Raw genomic sequence first — 15964 nt, 5'->3', positions numbered from 1 at the left:
CACTCTTAATAAACCCCAAATGCAATCTCTCTCTAACCCCAATGAGATGCCGAGGCTCCTCAGCTCTTCCATAATGCACTATTCATGCTTTTTATTAATCTCTTCTTTCCTGCAGCCATTTTTCAAATCACTCCTTTTGTTTACTCATGAATATTTTTCTGCCTTGTTGACAGAGAGGGAGAGAGAGAGAAAGAGAGAGAGAGAGCGAGAGAGAGAAAGACAGACCATCAGCAGGGCGTAGGAATGGCCTGGTGGCGCTTCATCCGTGGGTAATTTGTGGCGGGGAAGCCTTGTATTTCATCACGGGATAATCTAACCTTAGAGGTGTTTTACAGACTGCCTCCCAGCCCCAAAATAGGTCACTTAAGCAGGCTTAGCAGGCGAGGCCAGCCTGATACGAGGGCCCTGCACCCCAGGGACACCTAGCCACGGTAATTGGTGGTTATGGCCCCGGGTTTTTATAGGCGATGAACAAAGTTGGCCTTCTAATGTCACATTTAGGACAACGGCCTACGCCGTGCTCATTAACAAGCTCCTAATTACAGGAGGGCAGAGATAAGGCAGCAATACGGAAACATTTCTTATTAGGTCAGTGTTTTTTTGCAGATTTGCGGCGCCCTACTCTGTGTTTTTGATAAAAAAGCGGGTAGTGATCATAATAGGCCGTCTATAAAAGGTACCCAGCATTAGGCTAATCTGTCACCCATTTCCATTTTTGCCAATTTTTTTCAGATCCGACGCGAGAGGGAAAGAGTTAGGTGTGTGTGCAAAGGGGGGGGGAGGCGTAATGAAAAGGGCCTAAATGACAGTGGGTTGACAGTGGGATTGGCTGGTAAATGACTGCGGAGTGGCTCGCCTGCGGAGAGGGGATGGAGGAGGCTCCCAGTAGGCCTGATTAATTCCACTCTCGGCGGCTGCCAGGGGAGAGCCGGGGTTAGCGGCTGCTCGAAGAGGAGCCTATTACCAGTCCGCCGCTGAAACTGATATAATCAGCTACACAGCGACCCGGCCTTCCCCGAGACAAACTTTTCCAGGGCTCGCTCCCCATTCGTTCCACACTGGGACTTAAATAGGGGAGAGAAAGGGGGGGAAAGGGAGGGTTGAGGTGAGGGAGGGCGTCGGGCGTGGATGAGGGGTACAAAGGATTCTTCTTTTTGAGAGATGGTTAGGGGAGCTTTGTAAGAAATCCTCTCTGCTGCTCCGACTGTACCTCTGTATCTCTTTATCCCTATCTCCCTCCCTTCTCCTTCCCCCTCGCCGGCTGATTTCGTGCAGCTTTGATAGCGACAGACCCTCCCGTGTGGCGGCAGCTTTAAGTCCGGTCAGATATGAATATGTCACCGCTCTTAATCCCAGGCGCTTCTCAAACGGCAGCGAGTATGACGCGTTTTTTATCTGATGTGGGCTCGCTCCCCCCCCCGCCGTGAATGTGCTCCTGAACCCTGCTCCCTCTGTTTTTGTGGGATTGACCTAGAATATGAGTACAGGATAGAGTAACATTTCCATAGCGACGTATGTTCATCTATCTTGCAGGTATGTCTTGTACTGCAGCTGGATTACCGCCTGCCTAATTACCTGCCCAGCGAGGATTAACAGGACGACCAATTTACCTCTGTTAGAGATGTTTTCCCTCACGTTTTTCTGCAAATATGGACGTTAAAGGGCCAGTTTACCCAATTTAGAAATAAAAACCTTTTGTTGGATTGGGTTTTGTTCTGGTGGTGTAACTTACAGGCTAGAGGGTGCTTGATCTGAGGACCTGTCCTATTTTTAGGGGTTTCATTTAACCTCTTTATTGTGAAGGCAACTATTGTTGTGTTAGCATATAATTACGCCAACACAACGATAGTTTTGTAGTCTCCATGGACTGCCCGTGGCTTGATTCCTGAGCAGATGTAGATGGTTGTGACTGCAACATGCTTTACGTCGGTTGCCACAAGTTTCTTGTATTACTGGACTTGTTGGGGACGGTCCTCTTGCAAAACAAAAAACAAAAGTACTATACTTTTTTATTCTTCTCCTCCATCAACACTCATTTGATTGGCTGTTTGAATGAGCCAGGGAGGAAGCGCGCCCAGGATTTGTCTGTTTGCGTGTCAGTTGTAACACGCTCCACTATCCGGGCCGGATTCATTACCTGCTTTCCATTGGTTTGCTTTTAATGCTTACACGTGAAGCTATCAAAGATTTTCATTTAACCATTCCCTGATTGCTTTCAATGACGCTTTCTATCACCGATGCACATTGCTATTGTTTTCCTGCCATGGCCTATAATGTAATGAATTGCACATGGCCCATTCAGCCAAATTAGTTCCCCTTGATTAAGTATTAATAGGCATATAGTGCAAATAGGTGTACAAAAAAAAATGCATCACACAGTCGTTGTGTATAAAAACACACATCTTGCCGCACGTCGGAACCACACACGTATGGAAAAACTGACTTTTTATTAGATTAATTCGTATTTACATCTATTGAACCTCACATGTTGTCGCTCTCATGTGAGCTGACTGCACTTTCCTCCGCTAGCCTCCTTGAAAATGTAACAGCTGTAAAGGAAAATCCCTTTTCACTGACACCGTATACGAATGAAACCAGAATGAAATGCTCGCTGGAGGTGAGGAGCTCTGTTTTTTGTTGTAATTTGTGTGATCCAGTCTTTTAACCATACGTCTTCAGGCCTGTGGATGTGTTCCTGCAGCCGCTCACACACACACACCGACACTCACACTCACACACACACACACACACACACAGCAGCCCATTTCCATTTGTGTGCATTACACAGTCCCATTCATGTCCCAGATAGAGCAGGCCCTCTTCCCTGCCTCAGTCTGAAAAATGTCAGCCCTCCCTCCATATATCTGCCTCCCTCCACGCTGATAAAGGTCGTGAATAATACATATTAAGCACTGTACTGAAGGCCGTAACCGAACTGTTAAAATATTGATCTTTGCCAATCATAATAAAGAGAAATTACTGAAAGCGATCCATCACCATAAGCCAAGTGTCTGCTCCTACTCCAGGCTTAACTTGCTCAATTTCCCCCCCTCTGCGTAGCGCCACATTATGGCTCAATAATAATAAAGATGATATCGGCGCCGCAATTGCCACCGCCGCCGCCGCCGCTGAAAGGTACCGTGTTGTCATGCAAATTAAGCGACAACAAATCCATAACACGACTAAATATATTTGGGGGGGATTACGTCCCGTTCGTGTGCGGAAAAGAAATAAATACTTTCAATATTTGCCGGTTGCTCGCTCGCTCCACAATCCAAATGGTGCATGACATTTGGGTTGTGTGTTGAGTGTGTGTGTGTGTGTGTGTGTGTGTGTGTGTGTGTGTGTGTGTGTGGAGGGAGAGAAAGTGTGTAATTCCACATATTGCATGAGGATTTGATATTGTACATGCAGACAGAGAACTGTATGTGTGTGTGTGTACGTGTTTGTCTGTATGAGAGTGTGTGAGGCCTGATGTTTTGTTTGTATACGTGTGTGTGTGTGTGTGTATGTGTGTGATTCCAACTTGTGCATCATATTGTGCTGTGTGAGCTGCACGTGTATGTGACGACGAGTGTCTGTTTATATATTTGTGTGCAATTTTGTGCGATTGTACGTATTACCCTGCAGCTTGATAAGAGGCATTCGGCTTCATTGACACGTACGACGCTCTACCACCTCTGGGTAGACTTTCAAAATAAAAGCTTGTTGACAAACGTTTGGATCGTTGTTAACGATGTCAGGTGGTCGGTTAGGTTTAGGAAAAGATCGTATACTGGGTCCCTAGAAGCCCTGAGATCCCTGTTAATTTTATGTTTTTTATTTTATTTAATTTGGTTGTGTTTTTAACTTTTTTTTAACAAAGTCTCCATCTACTTCTGTTGCTTAGGAGTATGCTGCAATCCTGAAGCACCAGAATCGTTTATGGACTAAGAAACTTCACCAGACTTTCCCATAAGCATGTGTGGATGAGTAGATGACGACCAAATCTTTATTTTTTTTTGGAAGAACTGGTCCTTTAAGTCAACTTTTAAAGCTTGTTTACACAATGTGATGTTGTTAGCTGGAGATTGTGTTCAGTTATTGTGTGTGTTGCAGTTGCATTTGGATGTTTGTGTTGTATTTGCTGTCATTTTTGCTCTTGAAAAAGAAGATTTTGATCTAACAGTGGCTTTTACCTGCTTAAACAGAGAATATATGTGTGTGTGTGTTGAAGTGTTTCCTGTGTGTGAAAGCATCAGCCTGCAGCTTTACTCCTTACAGCAGCTTTACTCCTTAAAGCAGCTCCGACCAGATCAGACTTGAAAACGCACCCTGACATTTCACATGATCGCCTTTAATAGCACCTAAAGGTGATCATACAAGGCCGCCTGCCCAACTAAGCGCGACGTCGCCCCACACCTAATGAGTTTTTAAATATTAAAAGCAGCACACATCGTCGTCACTATTGTGAGCTCTTAATTTACCAAGCAATTAGGCGCGGGCCCTCATTTATCAGCGCGTGTTGGTTTGCTGAAAACCTCGTCACTTTTTATTAATCGATGCCATAGAAACGGCGAGCTGAAATTAATGTGCGCCCAGCCGAGGTCACGCCAGCCCGTGTGCTAGCTAGCTGCGGCTCAGCGAGACGGGAGATAAATAGGAAGTGGGCTTCGGCGGGCACACCTGAGATGTGTCGAGGCACGCCGAGGGACCGGAAACGCTGCTCGGCTTCTCTTAGACCATCTGGGTATTTTTCAGCTCCTTTTTTTTTTCCTCATACAGGAGCAAAATTAGCTTTAAAGGAAAAACAATTATAGTTTTAACCTTGCTGCTTCGGTGCTTTCCCTCCTTCTGTGTTTCTCCTCCATCACTGCGAGGATCCTGCTTGTTATTCATACAGAAAAGTGGGAATGAATCAGAAAGTATCCCAATGTTCTTCTGCAGGGTCGTAAACATATACAGCATCAGTGTTGTACAAAGTACCTATACTGTAAACTATATGGAGGATTGATGGTGCCAAAATAAATAAATGGCTCAATAAATGAATTAATATCCTGTTAAATGCACCAAAAATGATACTGATGATACAAAATGTGACTGAAATTGATATTACTATTTCAACCTGCTTCCGTATTTATTTACCTTTGTTTAAATTCCTGTATTTAATATATTTAATCATTCATTTTCATGCATTTATTTATTTATTTATGCAGCATGTAATCTGCATGCTGCAAAGTAACTAGTAACTTATGTAACTAATCATTACAGTGGAGTATAAAGTACACTATTTGCCTACAGAATGTAGCGGAGTGGAAGTATAAAGTAGCAGAAAATGAAAATACTCAAGTAAAGTACCTCAAAATTAAACTGAAGTACACTACTGAAGTAAATGTACTCAGTTACATTCCATCACAGGCATCACCACCCTCGTAATTCTTGATGCACAGGTTTCTTTGTCCAAGAGAACCTCTTAATCTGCTCGTCGTGTGGCTCTACATCGTCTCACTCCAGCACAATCAAAGCCGTCCGCTGGTAATGGATGTTGAGACACCTGCTCGGCTCGTGTTTACAGCAGCATGCTAATGTTAGCTCCACCCTGGGATAGCTCTCCACTGTGATGTGCACAGGTGTTGTTTGCCGCGCTGCCCCCACTGTTGTGCTGCCGCCTGTCTGTTGGACGGGACCAATGTGGGATTTCTTAATCTCGCCGGCGCCGTGGGAGCGAGCAAACACACTGTACGCCTGCGAGATAATTCCAGATGTAAAGCGAGCGGAGTGTGTGTGTGTGTGTTGGCAGGCAGCCCTTCTTCTGGTCGGAAAGTTTGCCGTAGCAAAATCCAACAATGATAGATCTTGGTGGTTTGTTTGGAAAGGATACACGACTTTAGAACGACAACAGGGTTGAGCGCTTTTATTGTAAGTCGGACAACGACATCTGCTTTGATGCATGAAATGTCATCTGGGAGAGAATCTGGTGAGGAGCAAGGAAAGAAAAGTAAAAAGTGTCCTAAAAGTAAAGAAATCATGTTGAAAAAAGTTACCCATGCAGATAAAAGTCTAACAGTATCTGATATTAAATGTACTTGTAAAATGGAATTACACATATATTTACATGTTTGTGTATACTGATACTCAGACCATCAATAATCAGAATATTTATGATTATCAGAAACAGATTTATCATCTTTTTTTCTTGTTTCAATCAATCCTTTTAGGGGATTTAGGGGATTGCTAATTAATGCAGTTGCCAAGGGGAATGTGGAAAGGAGTAGTTCACGTAAATCTAAGTGCTGTATGGTAGTAACTGGATTTTTACCTCTCATCCAAGAAGCTTCTGCAGTTCTAACTAACTGGAAGGGAGTTGCAGGGTTTTAAACTCTGTGTGGGAGTGTCCTTACAACTGGCCTCCATGTGGGTTGGTAGGGCCAGGTGAGCTCAGGTGTGAATGGTTGTTCAGCTAATTTGTAAAACAAGAAACAAAATCGTTATGCTCAGGAGAGTACCATCAGTCACAATATATAAAGTACCTGGTCTGACAGGTCGATCGCCAACCAGCCTTCATATTCGAACGCAACCCGGTTTGACCGCCAGTGCGTGAAAGTTGGTTAGCAGCTAGATGCTAAAGCTGTTAGCATCTACATCTCAATTTATGTGTTTGTATTTAATTAATGGTGTGGTGTAACATTTAGTTTTAGTCTCATATTTAACACGGCGGGTGGTGTTGCAGGTTTTTCAGGCAACGCAGCCTCGTAAGGTCTACATAAGGTCCAGTGGCATCTTTGCAGTGAGGATGCAGATCGCAACCAACTGAATACCCCTCGTTTCGCCGAGCACATAGCTGTAAATACGGTGGCTGCTAAAGGAAGGTGTCTTTCTAGAGCCAGTGTTTGATTTGACTGTAGAAACATGGTGGTGCAGTGTGGCAGACTTGTAGAAGAGGACGAGCTCCCTGTAGATATAAAAGGCTCATTTTAAGGTAATAAAGACACAACAACTGAGTTTCAGGTGATTATACACTAATGAAAACACAATAATGAGCCTTATATTCCATTTCTGCCCCTTAATCTTACACACTGGGCTGAAAAGATACTCTCCTGTAGCTGTAAAAGCTGTAGTTGAACATGAAATGAGATGTAAACGTAATCCTCAACCTTAACTTTCAATTAAAAAAAACAAAAAAAAAAAAAGGTGCTAACAGTCACAGAACAGCGTTAACAAAAACCACCTCATGTGGATCTATCTGGAATCATTCCTCCACAGTCCCACCACCTTCTCCCCTCCTCCACCTCCTCCTCCTCCTCCTCCACCCCCGTGTGCCCCTGATCCACGACCCCCCAGGGGTGTTTGCAGCAGACTGTGATGGTGCTGTGCCAGGTTGGTGCTGCTCCAGCCTCGGCCCCAGCCCCCGTCTCAGGCCCGGGCCCGGCACTGCGCTAATATGCTCCCATTCCTCATCCAGACAGTCCGTAAAGCACTGGGGCAAAATATTCTGTCTCCCTGAGCAGCTCCTAATAAATTGTCCTTTCATCGACGCGCAAGACAAATTCTGCCTTCTCTATCCCCCCACCGCCCTCCTCGCCCCTCGCTACACTCTTTCTCACTTTCACTACATGCTCTGGAGCTCCCTCTCTCCCAGTTCCTCTGCTCCCTGTGGTTTAGTGAAACTGGCACACTCACTTTACCTCTCAATAAACTACAGGGATGCCAGGGGCGCCGCTCGGTTGGGGCCAGAGAACCTCTGGAAAAAGGGGTGATGGAGAGGAGGAGGAGGAGGAGGCAGCTAGAGGGACGAGTCACAAGGTAGAAGATAAAAAGAAGTCAAGAGAGAGGGATGTTATGGTGCACGATGCGCTCCTCCACTGTCTCGCTCTCCTCCACGCGCTGCCACAACACGGCACTGCTTCCGCTTTGTAATTGCACAATTAGTGCCACAGCCTGGTTTTCATATATCACAAATGGCTAGCTGCTGCTATTAAAGCGGCTCCAGCACCGGGCTAGGGGGCATGGCTAGCCGAGGTGCATTAAGGGCAGCGTTTTGTAAAATGTGAGCCAATTTATCATGATCTGTTTTTCGCTCCCACCCACTGCTAAAACGCCCCTACTCCCTTGTCTTTGAGCCTGACCTTGTGCTGCGTATATGTGTGTGTGTGTGTGTGTGTGTGTGTCAGCGTGCGGAGGTTCAATTTGCTCATTGTTACTTGCTTGCATAATTTCAGGCGGCTGGCTCGGCGCAGAGCCTCACACTGAGCCTGCAGTTAGGCACACAAACATACCTTTCGCGGGCACAAACACACACACACACACACACACACACACACACCTCCGCAGAAAAAACACGCCGGCCACTGATTGCTTGCACTTCCTCTGTCTCTCATTCCTCCGCTCTCCTTTCGTTCTCTTTCCCTCTCCAAGCAAAATCCACTCATTTATATGCTGAGGCTAAACGGTATTCATTTGTAAGATGGCAAGCGGTATAACACTGGTAATTCCTCCTCACCAATTTCCAGCGCACTTTCCCCTTTAGCTGTCATAAGCAGTGCATTAAGTGAGTGAGGCAAATCCGCCATCTCTCCCTCTCTCTCTCTCTTTTCCTTCCTGCCTGCCGTTCTCCATCACCCACTCGTCACCCTCCCTTCTCCACGGTTGCATGTTGCCGCTGTGAAGATTTACAACGCACGCCTATTCACTCAACCACCAACCCCCTCCACCACCATTTCACTCTCCCCGCTCTCCTTTCATTTTGCCGGGCGCCGGTGGAAGCTGGAGATGACACCCCGAGCTCATCAGAACCCTGCCGGCTTTTCACCCCCGGAGAGCCGCCTCGAGCGCCAGGCGCAGCACGCTGCACTGCAGATACCTGCCCCACCCCCCCCTGCTGGGTAGCCTGTAGCCCAGAGAGAGGCTGAGCCAGGGGGGGGATGAGGCTCGGGGTGGGGCTGGAGGAGGCCGGATGAAGGGATTTGAAGGTGAAGGAAGGGAGCAGAACAGTGGAGGAGATGAAGGATTTGGGTTTGGAGGAAGGAGTTACTGCTGGAAGGGTTGAGGTAAGGTTGAGGCAGTGCACAGTTAAATAATAAATTTTTTGGCCAAGATGGTAGGCTGAATTTCACAAGCTTAGTTTTTTGCTATGAAAGACACGTTGGGAAACCATCCACGGATATCCTACTGAGCACAGCAGCTAAAAAAGTCAAAACAATCGGAAACAAAGAAGGATAGCTCGGATAGTAAACCAGTTTGCAAATAGTTCTGGTCCAACTTGACTTCCCAGGTCCTCAAATACAGACACTTTGGGTTAGAACTCTTGCCAAATACCAGCAAACGTTGACATTATTGCTTGAAAAATGACCGAAACAAATCATCGCTCATCACAAAAGTTGGCGACTAATTCTCTTTTGATCGACTAATCGGTTAGCAACAATTATCCACCAAAACACAACCTACCAATTTGGCAGTCTGTATCTCAAGCTCAGACTAGAGGTTTCAAGATGTCTTGCCTGTCACTCCCCAATATCTATTTGTAAGCATGTTTCTGGGGAGTGACGAGGTCAAAGTCGAGACAATCTAAGTTAGTTGTCTGGCTGAAGGCACTGCTCATTTATTCCAAGGCTGACAATGCCGGGCTTTGAGCCATCCAGAACACAAGTGCTCATTGAGGGAGTGACCATAGACTGCAAACTTTCCATGAAAGTAATGCAGCAGCTTGTTCGGCTATATGCCACGACTTGGTTTTTAATGGGATCTGCCACAGCTTGCACCAAAATTAGGGCTGGCAAACGGCCGACTGCAGTTGTGACCGGAAAGAAATCGAAAATTCAATCTGAAAGGCAGATCTTGCTTACCTTTTTAGGTCGGAGTACATGAGAAACCCTTCCCCACCAAGCCGACTTGAGATTCGATCATGGAGGCTGACAGTCGGGCCAAATGAACAAACAAATACTGTGTTGAAAAGCTGCTCTATCAAGTCGTCTATCCTCTCCAAACCCTTTTCATGTCTCTGTTATCGTGGCTGACGGAACACAATTGTGGTGTTGCTGACAGCCTAATTATCAGGTAGTTAGGATTATTCGCAGATAACAGGTTTTAGAGTTGTCAGATGAGCACATTTCATCAGAGTTTTTCAGTATATGTGGAAAAAGGAGGAGCGCAAACAACTAGAATTACAAGACTGTTCCGGGCCGATCAAATGCAAAATGGCACAAAAACAGGTTTTGAACATGTGCTGACCAACACTCAGCCTCTGAGCTACCATTTCTCCCACCTTGGCGTTAATGCGTTTGTCGCTACTTGTCAAACACCCACTTGTTTTGAATTTTACCACAAGAGTCTTGGCACCGCTGCCTCGTAGCACCGGCAATACGGACAAGAGAGCAATCATTGTTTTGTTGTTTAGAGTGCCACACGAGTTGCTAACTTTTTTGGAGGACTTGGCAAAGGGCCCCTTTTTTATCCCCTCACCCCCCATTTGGATGATAAGTGGCCAACTACCAGCTCAGAATAGGGTCAACACAGGCCAATGGATTCAACCATGTTCCCCCCTCGTGGAGGGGTGCAAATTGAGCAAATGTAACATAGAAGTGAGTTTGCATCCGTTCTTCTTCTCCCAGATTCAAATTGATCTGATGTACAACGGCTTAATTTACATGCAGGGGACATAGATGCAAATAATCCTTTTACCGGAAAAAAAAAACAGCTCACTCTGTGTGGTCTGTACACTTGAGAATGAGATGGTAGCAGAGGGTTTATACAAACAGATGTTTTTTCAGGCTAATTGCCATATTTTTGCTGATATTCACCATCTTGAAATTGGATTCATCTTACCAGGCAGGAAATATCAGGAGTTATTTTAACTCAATTACCTCAAACTAATCAAAATCAGTCAAGTGAGCCGCCATTTTAGGGCAGTGTGACCCACCCATACCTCGTTACACTGTCGTCAGGAAGGAACCTCCATACCTCCAATGCAAACTTTTCCAAAAGTGCCAGCTGTCGGATCGATGGTTGGACACAAAAACATTTCCTGCTGGCTACTTTATAAGCAGCCAATACTATCTCTAGATACACATCAGCACAAAAAGCCGACAAAAAGCGTCGCCAAGCAAAAGCGTTCTTTTTAAAATGTTCTGAAGAGTCGCATAGTTCATTTTGTGGCGCACACAGCTCCACTGCAAAGACGCACCTCGCTGTTTCACCCGTCGTGCTTTTCCAAGGTGTTTGTGTAGCAGCTATTCCTATAGCAGTGACTCTCCACTCGAAGTTTTAACTTCAACCGGATGAAGGGTTTTAGTCATCAGACGTCTGGATCTTAAATTAACAAAGAAGCAAGCTGACAAGCGCTGCAGAGACTCTGACTTCCCTCCTCCTTTATTCAGTGTTTCATTCCAGTTTTAATTAGCGGGTCTGTTTGTTCCAGTTAGGAGGAGACATTTGTAGATAACTTGGCTTCTGATTAAAAAAACGTGTGGATGATGAAAAGTGAAGGAGTCCTCACCTAAAAACAAGAACCTGGAAGCAAGCTAGCGTTAGCGGCACACTGGCCTCCAGGGCCTCCTGATGACCTGTGTCTGACCAAAGAGCATCAGAGAAACACAGATTTTTAGTTTAGTATAGTTTTAGTTATCTGGTTCATTTGGAGGAGGATGCGACCTCTTTGGATAATTGAGTCCTGGTAAACACTAAAGGATGCTGATGATGCTACACGACTTCACCATGTTGGTTATTGTCTTGATTGAGATATCCATAGCATCAGTCATTTGATGCCGGCTTCAGGGATTTGAAGACAACCACTGATGTTGGACTTTAGGGCCTGGCTTCCGGTTTGTCCCAAAGGTGTTGGGTGGGAAATCTGCGCAGGCCGGTCGGGTTTATCGACCACAAACTAGGAAACCCACATCTTTATGGAGCTGAGTTTATCACGTTATAACAGAGGCACGGTGTTGTCCAAAATACTGCATGTTGTCTCATTAAGGATTCCCTTAATTGGAGCAAACCATGATAAACAGCCTCAGACAAAAAGGTACACAAGCGTAGATGACACTGACTGATGAATATTTAATAAAGGTGGTTCATTTGACGCGTCTAATCTAAGTTTATACAGACGCCGGTGGCTCAGACGTGCCTCGTGTTGATCTCATCCCGACCTCCTCGATGTCACCGCATCATTATTCCGCTCTTGTTCGTTTCCACCAGGAGAGCAGAGGTCAAACTGCGGACCGGTCCCCTCCCCGCTAAACACCGGCCACTTCCATGCTGGGACTGACTTTATCCGAGTGTGGATGAACTGTCTCCGTGCAGCGGTCAATCTGTTCCGGGGGGTTTCACATGCAGACATCAGATTGAAGGGCGTTGGTTTAGTTTAGTTTTGCAAACCTCTCGTATACCTGCAAAGACAATGCAAGAAACACGCCTCAGAAAGTGACACAGCAGATAATTGAAATGTATTCCCCATTATTCCACACAACAAACAAACCTCCCCTGGTGTTTTTTTTTTTCCTTCCTCCACAGTCGATGAGCGGCGGTCGCGGCGCTTCCTTCCTATGGGAGGACTGCTGCTCCGCACTGAGGTGTAATAGCCGAGAGAGTTAATGTAGCTTAAACAGCCAAACTAATTGTCCCTGTCTCTGTCATATTTGTCTAGTCGAACACTCCTAAATACCACAGCGATTAATTACCTCGCAGCCAGGTATGTGGAGACAGCGCCCAGTGTCATTCTGTCAGTGTGTGTGTGTGTGTGTGTGCATGGAACAGTGTTACATGTGTGTTCATGTCAAACCAAGTGTAGTCGGGGCGTGTTTGTCCATCTTTACCACACGTATTAATGTGAGGACTTGTTGTTTCGTCGGGGGTGAAGCGCCCCTCTTTCTGATTCTTGTCTTAATTAAAGCAGAGTTATAGAGAGTCATGATGTCACTTCCTGTCTAGCATCTGTTCATTAGCCCCAGTGTATTTAAGGCTGAGTTTTTCCTCTACTCTGTTGGTTCGTCGTTGTCTACTGCGTCTCCTGTGTTCCCACTTTGTTTCCTATGGCTTTATGGTTTGAAGCATATGGATAGCTCTCCTAACAATGTTCGAGGGCCTCGCCAAGGCGACATAGTTGGTGAAATTGATGATTTTGTGTCTTCGGCTTGTTATTAAAGCCAACTTATCGTTGTTCAATCTGCGCTTGGGTCCTTTTTTGATGACCTGTAAGATTAATGACTCTTGGAATGGTATTATCATTGGGAAACAGTCATGGTTTGGTGAAGTTTAGGCACCAAACTACTTGGTTAGGTTTAGGAAAATATCACACTTTGGTTTCTAATAACAACGTTTTCCGTAGTTTACATTAACATAATTCACGTTATGCAACAAATTTGAATCTTCCCACCATCCTTGTCACTAGAAGGGCAACAACTCAGAAGCATAGGGTCCCTGGCTACTGTATTTGACCAGGCTGCAGTATCTGACACACTGGGAATAAGAATGGGCCAAAAATGTAGTATTTCAAGGACCGTTGTGTTGTCTGCTTGTTCCCTGACTGCTTCTGTACACTATAAGATGCTGATTTAGCGAGACTACCCCAAAAGCAGCCTGGCTGCATGTTAAAAATGGTGCCCCTCAAGAGTCTCTTGAAAACTAAAAGTAATCTTCGTCCACTGAGGGAACCCTGGGAAATTTAGCCCAAGCCCAATCCAAATCATCTTCCTGAAGATGCGGTCTTGTCCACATTAGAAGGTTTAAAGATGGATGATGATGGATCGGATGTTTTTTTCCCCCCTCGCACCGCCGTCAGTGCTGCTTCTTCACTTCGTGTCAGGATTAATGGAAACAAATGGTATCACATCTGCACAGCCGACTGTGTAGGATCTCTGCGATACACGCTCGGTCTGTTTGTGAGTACTTTTGTGTGTGTTTTTTTTTTTTTTTCTGCACACAGGTGTGCGGCGATCATGCCTACGTGTTGGGGCTTGTTTGCCAAGATCAGAGGCAGGCGCCCCGGGTGTGTGAAGTGTTCCCATCATGCATCGCTCCATGCCTGGGCAGCCCACGCCCACTCATCATCCCCACATTAGCGCTCATCTCTCTCCCGCTATCTCCCTCGCACACACACGCGCTCTTTTCTTCTTTCTCATTCTGTCTGTGTTTCTCTCTCCCGCTCTGTGATCTCTCTGTTTATGTTTGACCTTTTTGCCGTTCTGCACCAGCTAATGATGGTACAGGGATAGCAGGTGTGCTGCATTAGCCGACTTCTGCCGTGGCGGAACAAATTAGAGGTCCACCAACACCGAAGGCCAACCTTTCACCGCCGTTGCTCCCGTTAGTCGCAGACACACCCACCGATGCCCACGCGCTCTTCACACGACGCGGGCGGATATGCAAACATACAGTACCGCGGCGGCCATACGCGGACGAACATGCGCTCTCCGGGCCGTCAGATGTGTGCAATTTGTGCAAAATGACACAACCCAGACACATAATCTTCTCACCTGGAAAAATGGGAAAAGGAGGACAGGGGAGAACGTGGAGGCGAGGTATATAATCACGCTTTGTTCGAACAGCTAGCCCAGGTTTACAAATACTATACTCCGCTGATTTTGCATAACTAGACGACTGTGTCGCTTTGACTTTTTTCTTTCTTTTTTTCCATTTCTGTTTCCTCCCGCGGGGTTGGGCTGTGCGTTGAATTCGAAGAGGGAAAGAGATTGAGAGATAGATGCACAGAAGGAGAGATTACTGGCTTTCAAACGCACACACACACACACACACACGCACACACACACACACACACACACACACACACATGCATCCTTTAGTCGCATTACGATACACAAAACGCCGCCTTGTCTCACACTACCTTCCGACCAGCCGCTCAGCTCTGACTTTGCAGAGTCAAATTCACGCAGGCATCCCTTGGAAAAAAATAAATAAATAAAAAATCAAAGGAGGATATCAGCTCGATTTGGACCCCCGCTGCCGGCGAGGATTTGTGTGAGAGCGAGTTTTGTTGGTTTGCTTGAATGCAAATAGAAGCGCATGTGTAATGTTTGTTGTTGGAGAGCGGCGGGCAAATAGAGGAAGGTATTGTGTGTTGATTTGTGTGTAATCAGTGAAACCTTCAAACATATCTGAACAGAGGCCCATCAAATACTTGTCTTTACTCTACATTAAATGGAGACATTCATCGGAATATAAGGTATAAGGTGTGGAAACACAGAAGTCTACTTTGTCTTTCTTTTATTTTCAGCTGACAAAAGATACACAAGCGTCCGCTGCCGTACCACCCAACTACAGAACAGCTTCACTCCTCTGTAACTTTTTGTTTTATTTGTGTTGTTTTCCATGTAGCATAAAGGGACTCAAACTCAGCTTTGTGTTGCAGCCCTGGTGTTGTTTTGTGTGTGATGTAATTTTACTTATTACCAAGGAAACTGTTGGCACTCATGGCCTAGATTTCCATCAACAGCTTGCGATGATGTTTCCATTCACAACATTCTGTGTCTTAGAAGTTCCATATTGTAGAAAGTGATTATAAATCAGGCTGCTTTTTAAAAAATCCCAGCCCGTTATCAAAAACTGTGCCTTTAAATGAGCCGTCAGGACTTCTGTGACGTTGTGATGTCACAACTGTACAGTCACTGCCCCCAGCATGGCCGTGGTTGCGAAAATACGGACAGAGTTTATGTGGAAAGATGGTTGGCGGTGCCTGCTCAGGCCTGAGAGCGCTGACCAATCAGAGCAGACTTGGCCTTAAAGAGACAGAGCAGAGCATTCACACAGAGGGTGAATAGAGGTGTTGCAACAATGGACAGTATACGACAGATAAGGTGTTTTTTTTTTAGCACAAGCATTTTTTCTAGCACCTAAAATAAAAGTATGAACCTGAAGTTTTTTTTTTTTTTCTGAGCAGCCCACCTTCTGATCTTCACACTTCAAATGACATCCGGATGAATCAACAGCCTCAACAAAAACTGAACATCATAATCTTTCTGAACGTAGGATTCATTGC

At 45.6% G+C, this 15964-nt stretch overlaps 1 long non-coding RNA gene across 1 annotated transcript in view; it reads left to right on the top strand.

Annotated features, from left to right (window-relative positions):
• The window catches only part of LOC115577267 (uncharacterized), a 48964-nt gene extending 44980 nt beyond the window's left edge, over positions 1-3984 (top strand). Inside the window, exon 3 of the long non-coding RNA XR_003983071.1 lies at positions 3890-3984. This is a non-coding gene — a long non-coding RNA (uncharacterized LOC115577267). The remainder of the gene's footprint in view (positions 1-3889) is intronic.
• Positions 3985-15964: the final 11980 nt, after the last annotated feature.

The sequence above is a fragment of the Sparus aurata genome, chromosome 24, assembly GCF_900880675.1.
Source record: "Sparus aurata chromosome 24, fSpaAur1.1, whole genome shotgun sequence".
NCBI lineage: Eukaryota > Metazoa > Chordata > Actinopteri > Spariformes > Sparidae > Sparus > Sparus aurata.
The sequence above is the reverse complement of the archived record's forward strand: the minus strand, read 5'-3'. Positions and strand labels throughout refer to the sequence as shown.